This window comes from Amphiura filiformis, chromosome 10 (genome assembly GCF_039555335.1).
Source record: "Amphiura filiformis chromosome 10, Afil_fr2py, whole genome shotgun sequence".
NCBI classification, from domain to species: Eukaryota; Metazoa; Echinodermata; class Ophiuroidea; order Amphilepidida; family Amphiuridae; genus Amphiura; species Amphiura filiformis.
In genome coordinates this window covers 15,872,114-15,878,935 of record NC_092637.1, presented here as the reverse complement: position 1 = coordinate 15,878,935, position 6,822 = coordinate 15,872,114, and the positions used below count along the sequence as shown (strand labels likewise).

At 38.3% G+C, this 6,822-nt stretch overlaps 1 long non-coding RNA gene across 1 annotated transcript; it reads left to right on the top strand.

Annotated features, from left to right (window-relative positions):
* The first annotated feature begins 258 nt into the window (after positions 1-258).
* Positions 259-5,771, top strand: LOC140162554 (uncharacterized). Its single transcript, XR_011860309.1, has 3 exons — positions 259-610; positions 1,861-1,987; positions 5,595-5,771. It is a non-coding gene; the product is annotated as an uncharacterized lncRNA (long non-coding RNA).
* The last annotated feature ends 1,051 nt before the right edge of the window (positions 5,772-6,822 follow it).

Here is a 6,822-nt window from a genome sequence, read left to right as displayed (position 1 = left end):
AATTGACATGATAATTTCGAGTTGTCGAGTTGTCACGATACTTGACGATATAATTGCGAGTTGTATGACGTGTTGTCATGATAATTGTCATGATAATTGCGAGTTGTATGACGTGTTGTCATGATACTTGACGACATAAAGTCATGATAATTGACGACATACGCATGATTTATACTACATCGCGAGCGATTTGTTTGACCAATGAGGTGGCGCGTTCTTCCCAACGCAAAAACCCGCTCTATCCCATTGCACGACAGATTTCACCTCTGACCTCGATCAGCTGTGTTTGCGACAGTCATGACAGTAGTGTCCAGTTGCGAAAATCGAATTATTTGCCTCATTTTAACGGCGTGCTTGGATTAGTTTGCAATAGTAATATAAGTATTCAATTCACTTAATATTTAGAGAAGCAAATGACATGATGGATTGAGGACAATTATGTCCACGGACATCGAATACACCACGAAAACATGACGAGATTTGTCCCATTCACCCGTGCATCACACATGACTGTGCATTGATCATTGCAATACCGTGCAGTGTTTTCCGTGTGTACACCGTCCTCCAGGCTGAGTTGGGTGTGTTGTCTGTACGTACACGACTCTGCAAGGTGAGTTTCTTTTTATAACCATTATTTTTTTATGCAAAAGTAAAACTAAACGACACAACATTAATTTTAACTGGCAGTGAGGATTTGTTATTCTGTCGATCGGACATCCGGGCATGAACCGGCTGACAATTTATTTTAGCACTGGACTGAAACAACATTCATACGTACTCGCTATAAACAGCATGCGTGATTGGTCGATAGGCGGGCGTTTATGGCCGGCGTTCCGGTCATAAACAAGCCGCGCGAGTTGCGCGCGAGAACTGATGGACGCTCGCGAGTAGGATATTACGCGTCTATGTTCGCGAGCTATTTACGCAAAGCGCGAGTGATGTACGCGATGTTCGCGCGCGTCCAAGCACGATGGACTAAGCAAGAAAACGTTTTCTTACAATTAGCGTTGGAGAAACTGTCAAAAAATGATAAGGAACTGGTAGTTTTAGTTTAAAATGATGGTATTTTTAGTTTTGGAGGAAATAACAGCAAGCAGAATGTTGCGTATGTATGAACAGGGTTCATTCATATATTTTCATGACTAAACGTTGTTTATGCCCTCGGGCTAAAGCCCTCGGGCATAAACAATCGTTTAGTCATGAAAATATATGAATGAACCCCTAATTCGCATTCACTGAACTCGGAGACAGCGTCGGAGTGTATCACAAGCTATCACACTATTGTGCCAGGTTCGACTCTCGATCTGCAAATACAAATATGCGATAAGTTGTTTTCACTCCAATGCATGTGATAAATGGATGTGACGTGGCCCCGACCGAGAGAATAGTATAGGAAAACATGATTTGTGACATGATCTGGTCCATGTGGACCAAAGGCGGTAAATTTGAAACTGAGATAGGTAAAAATATGGAGTAAAAAATAAGAAAATACATAAGAAAATAGACATCAAAAACTTTAGAACCAAGCATGCTAGACCTTTGTTTATTTCAGTAATGATAGCCTATTGTATGTATAATGTAATGATTACAGTAACTTAATTTTCAAAAATGCCTCCTTTGGCCCCGATGGACCAGATTGTGTCACATTTTCACTTCATCTTCAGTCTCAATCCCAACCCATAGCAAGTGAGCATTAAACATAAAGTTTTGATTTTTTTTTATTATTTACTATGTTTACAAAGTACATGTACATTGAAATCGTGTAAAAACAGAATTTTGAAAAATATTCAGGGCTTTCTCCTTAGCAAATGTTACAATATATGGCTTTAATTACAATGTCATATTGTTTTGTCTTTCCAGAAACTGGCACAGGATCTAGCAGGAAAAGGTCCATTCTGCAAGGCATATCTTCCAAAAATCTAGACTAACATGCGCTGAAGCAAAGCACCTGCAACCGAACAGCACGGCTTTCCTTAGTGAGGAGGATGTAAGTAATTTCATTTACAAAGTTGTAGCCAAATGGGTGCAGCACACCACACAAAATGCCAATACCTTATTCAGCCTGATCATGACCGAAAATAGTGTAAAATAACAAATTTTTGCGTGCTACGTCCCAATAAAGCCTTTTTTAGAAGCTCAAAGACTTTAGACTTGTACCCGAGTCCAGCTCGTCCGAGTCCGAGCCGAGCCGAGTCCGAGCAAAGTCCGAGTCAAACAAAAATATGACCCTAGTCCGGACTCGGTCAGAGTCCATGCCTGGGTGGGGCACTGAACTTTATATCTAACATGTATGTTTCTATCAGTGAAGTAGGGGCCTAAAAAGTGGGGGTTGGGGCAGTGTTCTTAGTCGGTTAATTAACCTCAATCGTACCGGTTAATTAACCGGTTAATTAACCACAGCATCATATTTAACCGGTGGTAAAATAGGTTAATTATGAATCTTGAATTATTCTGACGTTTTTAAGTTTTAACACTTTAATATCACTTCAGTGTTCACTGGAAATATTAAAATAGTATTCTTCTTCTTGCTCTCTAGTCTAGAGTGTCATGCACCACATCATAGACCATATGTGCAGACTATATCATGGTCTATATGTAAAAATCTGTGGAGGGGGTTCTTTGAAAAAATTTGTACGGGGATGTGCCCCTGCAGACTTTTGGATGCTGACTTCCTCTATACATGTACCTACTTCTAATCAGAATTTGTTTTACAATGTATATCATACGAAAGCTAACACTTTTACTCCCTATACACTTTTCCCCATTACAGTAGGTCAACAGATTTATAATGCAATTCAATGTTATACATTGTAGCAGGTGAATGTGGTAATTACTGGTAATATGTTGAAAACTACCTATCCTTGAAGTCAAAACCTCATGTGTTCCTTATAATATTTTTCAATTTTTATGCCATTTTAAATGAAGAGCACACTATATTGTCCATACATGTATATAGGCCTACTAGCCTCATTTTAATGAGTAATTGCCAATTCTCTTTAAATTTCAAATCTTGTGCAAAAAGTTACTATTTTTGTCTGTTTTGTCATCATACGGTTGTAAATTCAATGATATGACATTGCTAAAGAGTGCCTACAAATTGATATGACCAAAAATGTGCAAATGTTGGCGCTTTTCCCCAAAATTGCTGAAAAGGTACCCCAAAACCGTGGCACATCCCTGTATACCTTCAACCAGGCAGAATGCCCACCACCTGTTGTACAAGTACCCAAAAATCCACAGCAGAGTGAGCAGATTATACCATTTTGCCCAGGATTGCTTCAATCAATAACTAAAAAGACAAAGTTGATAAAATTCTAATTGTATAGTCACAGACTTGCGGTATCATTGTGCATCTGTGTCAATGAGTGTAAAATTTTTAAACAGGTTGAATTGACATTATAAGTTTATATATGAAAATAATTTTGTAATTTTAAAATTTTAAAATGGAATGTTTTAAAGCTAAAGGTGGACAAGAAAACTTCATCTGCTCATGTTAAATGCTTGCGCAGTGTTCTTCAGTATGATGGCATATTGAATTCCGAGCTCGGATTTATATATCTTCCAGCCATAATTAACCAATCTTACCGGTTAATTAACGTTAATTAACCGCCGTTTATAATTAACCGGTTAATTAAGAACACTGGGTTGGGGTCATTTACATTTTAAATGATGGGGGTCACAGGTATTAAAAGTTCTCTAGAAACTACATGTATCAGAGAGCAGTAAATGTGGAGATGTTGGCATGTGTGTGTCACATTAGTGACATGTAACTCACAGATGTACACAGGCCACAGGGAATAGGGAAGGGGCACCAGGCTGTGTGCAGCATTTAAATGTACATGGAGAGCAATGTATTCAATGGGGGTGAGATAAATTATAGAAAAATATTATAATGATAACAATATAAATAATAAAATAATAAAATAAATGATAATAATAATCATAATAATAGAAATTCACCCTTCAGAAATATCAAGAAGAAAATTAATGTGTTGAAATGTTTTCCCAGTTTGCCATTTTGATACCAGTATGCAAACAGCTTTACTTTTTACCACATTCATTAAAGCAGGCCTGGAATAACTACACATGTATACAAATCAGTTAGGGGTGGGGTCCATATCCCCCCACTTTTAGTCTGACTTCAGTCAGGCAGTGGGGGGATTATGCTGTTACCAAACAAAAGTTCAAGTATGTGGTATGCTTTGTACCTGTGATATTAATTTCAAATATCTTTTTAAAACTGAACAAATGTGCAGTGAATAGTGAACACATACAAACTACACATACATGTATTCTCTCGGTCAGGGTTGTTCCATTTAGTGCACTTACCCATTTCTCACATCTGGCAAAGGGGACACCCTTACGACATCCCTACTGGATTGTACAGGGCCTTTGATTTCCAGTCAATTTTCTCCGCATAGAACACATCAATGTGCATTAATTTTCCTTTTGTAATTTATTGGGAGCGTATTCCCCGATAATAAATCAAACTTTTAAATTATTTCACAAAGAGGTATATTTATCATATGACATGTTTTGTGTTTTTCCCCCATTGAGTACAACGATAAGTGTCCCCTGTGTCTGAGGGCGCAAGATGGAACAGCCAAATCTATCGCGAGCGACCAACAGTATGTAAAATACCTATGTAATAACCATACCCATACATGTACATGCATGTAAGGAGCACAAAGTTACTATACACTAGGATGAGCTGCCATGCATACTGCATGGTCCAGTGTGCACTTGTTCTCTTTTTCACTGAGTTTCATGAATTAGAAAGTTCCATGAAAGAAGTTTTAGATATTTTATACAGTATTTATTAAAAAATTATGCATAATTATTATCAATGCTAACAAGTATGACTATGCTAATTCACAGATTTTAACTTAATTAATATGGTGGATATGTAGGATACATGACAGATGACTTATTTGACAGCCTCCAATTTTAGGAAAAAGGGCAAATAAAGTGAAGTCAACAAATTTTAAATCAAATTTTAGATCTATTTTGACATTTTTAGGTATAATCAGTTCACATTTAACATGGATTTTTAAAATTGCATGGACTCGGACCGGACTCGGCTTCGAGTCTTTTTATATCGAGTCGAGCCGAGTCCGAGTCCGACAAAAAGTGGACTCGAGTCCGGACTCGAACGATACATCCCTGAAAGACATACAATCTCTATGTATTGTATGATGCAACTGTAAGTTTTTTCGTGTGCCCCCGAAGTTTTATTTTGCCCTCCTTACTAAGAAAGATGGATACGCCCATGAAACTATGCACGACAAGTAGACTTAGTAAATTACAGATTAGTGCTTTAAATGTGTCCCCGCTCTCACAGTTCGTAAACATTTTTTGTTTAAATTTCAAAATGATTGCAAGTGACTACTTTATGACCTTTGACCTCACACCTATTGAAATAGCAAATCATGACTCTGCTACAATAATTTATCATTTTGGAAGAAAAATCTAAAAATTTAAAAAGATTGTACATTAAGGCTTTAAGGCAAACAAACAGCCTAGATACCATAATCCTGATAATAATGTGTAATAATTAATCATTGGCTATTATTTTATTTTATTTCAATTTCCAGGTGCAGCAGTACTACTGAGGATACTGGTTTTATGGCGCAATTCTTGAAAGACAAAGAGGATCATGGTTTGGAAGTCAACAGCTGGCATCTGTTATCTGGCGCATCACTCGCTAGCCCTACAATATCCGAGAACCGCTAAAACCCACTAACCGCTCCACCCGAAAAGGGGAATTAGCAGTCTGGGTTTAGCAGTTCTCTGGATATACCAGGTTTTCCGATATAGCATGGTTTTGGACCCCCACAGTCAAAAGGCCCTATACTAGTAGGGCTATCACTCGCATGCATTGAAAACTTTCCTAAACTAACACATGCATGGTGTACTAGTAAATGTTTGCTCAATTATCAAAACAATAAGGACCTCAACAAGTGACACTGACATGTGATGTAATCGTAATGCATAGTTCCTTACAGGCTGTAAAAAGTAGCATGGAATTATTGGACATGTTCTAGGCACTTTTCTTTGGTTTGCCTCAAATTCAGCAGTGATATCAATGTCTTTTCATGGCTGCGCCACACGAACCACCTTTTTTTGCTACACAATTAACTATACGCACACAATTCAATACTGCGCCCAACAAAATATGCACCTACGTCACTACTGAACTTGAGGGGAACCAATGTATAGCCAAGGTTCCCTAGTCCAAAAATACGGATCGCTAGTCCGAAAAAATAGGAAATGGTTCACAAGTCCAAAAATAAATAAGGTTTACAAGACCTTAGCAATGGAAAATCTGCAGCCATTAGGACTAGCGACCCTTTTTTATCTTGGACTATAGTGACATTTATGACTAGCGCATGTTAGGATTAGCGGATGCAGGATGTAGAATAATTGTAGACCAAATTGTTCAGTAGCTGATCCATAGTGTCAGGGGCACAACAAGGGGGGTGTACCTCAGGCCCGTAGCCAGCATTGTCAGTCCGGGGGGCAAACGTCAGTATCGTCCCTATCTATTTTTCCCCTCCCTTCCTCTCCCTCTCCTTCTTTCTTTCTTTTCTCCCAGGCTTCTTCTCGTCCCCATTTTCCACTTCTCCATCCCTCCCGCTGGCTACGCTACTGGTTTACCTTCATCCCTGTAAGTATGATGAGTATCCACTAAGCAAGGGTTTAGAACCAAAAGGCCCTAACTGCAATAGCTGTTCCATAGACATCTTGATAATTTATGCATTATGTAGTGTACACATCTCATGAAGATTTTTAAAAAATGTCACCTGGCAGCTATTGCAGATA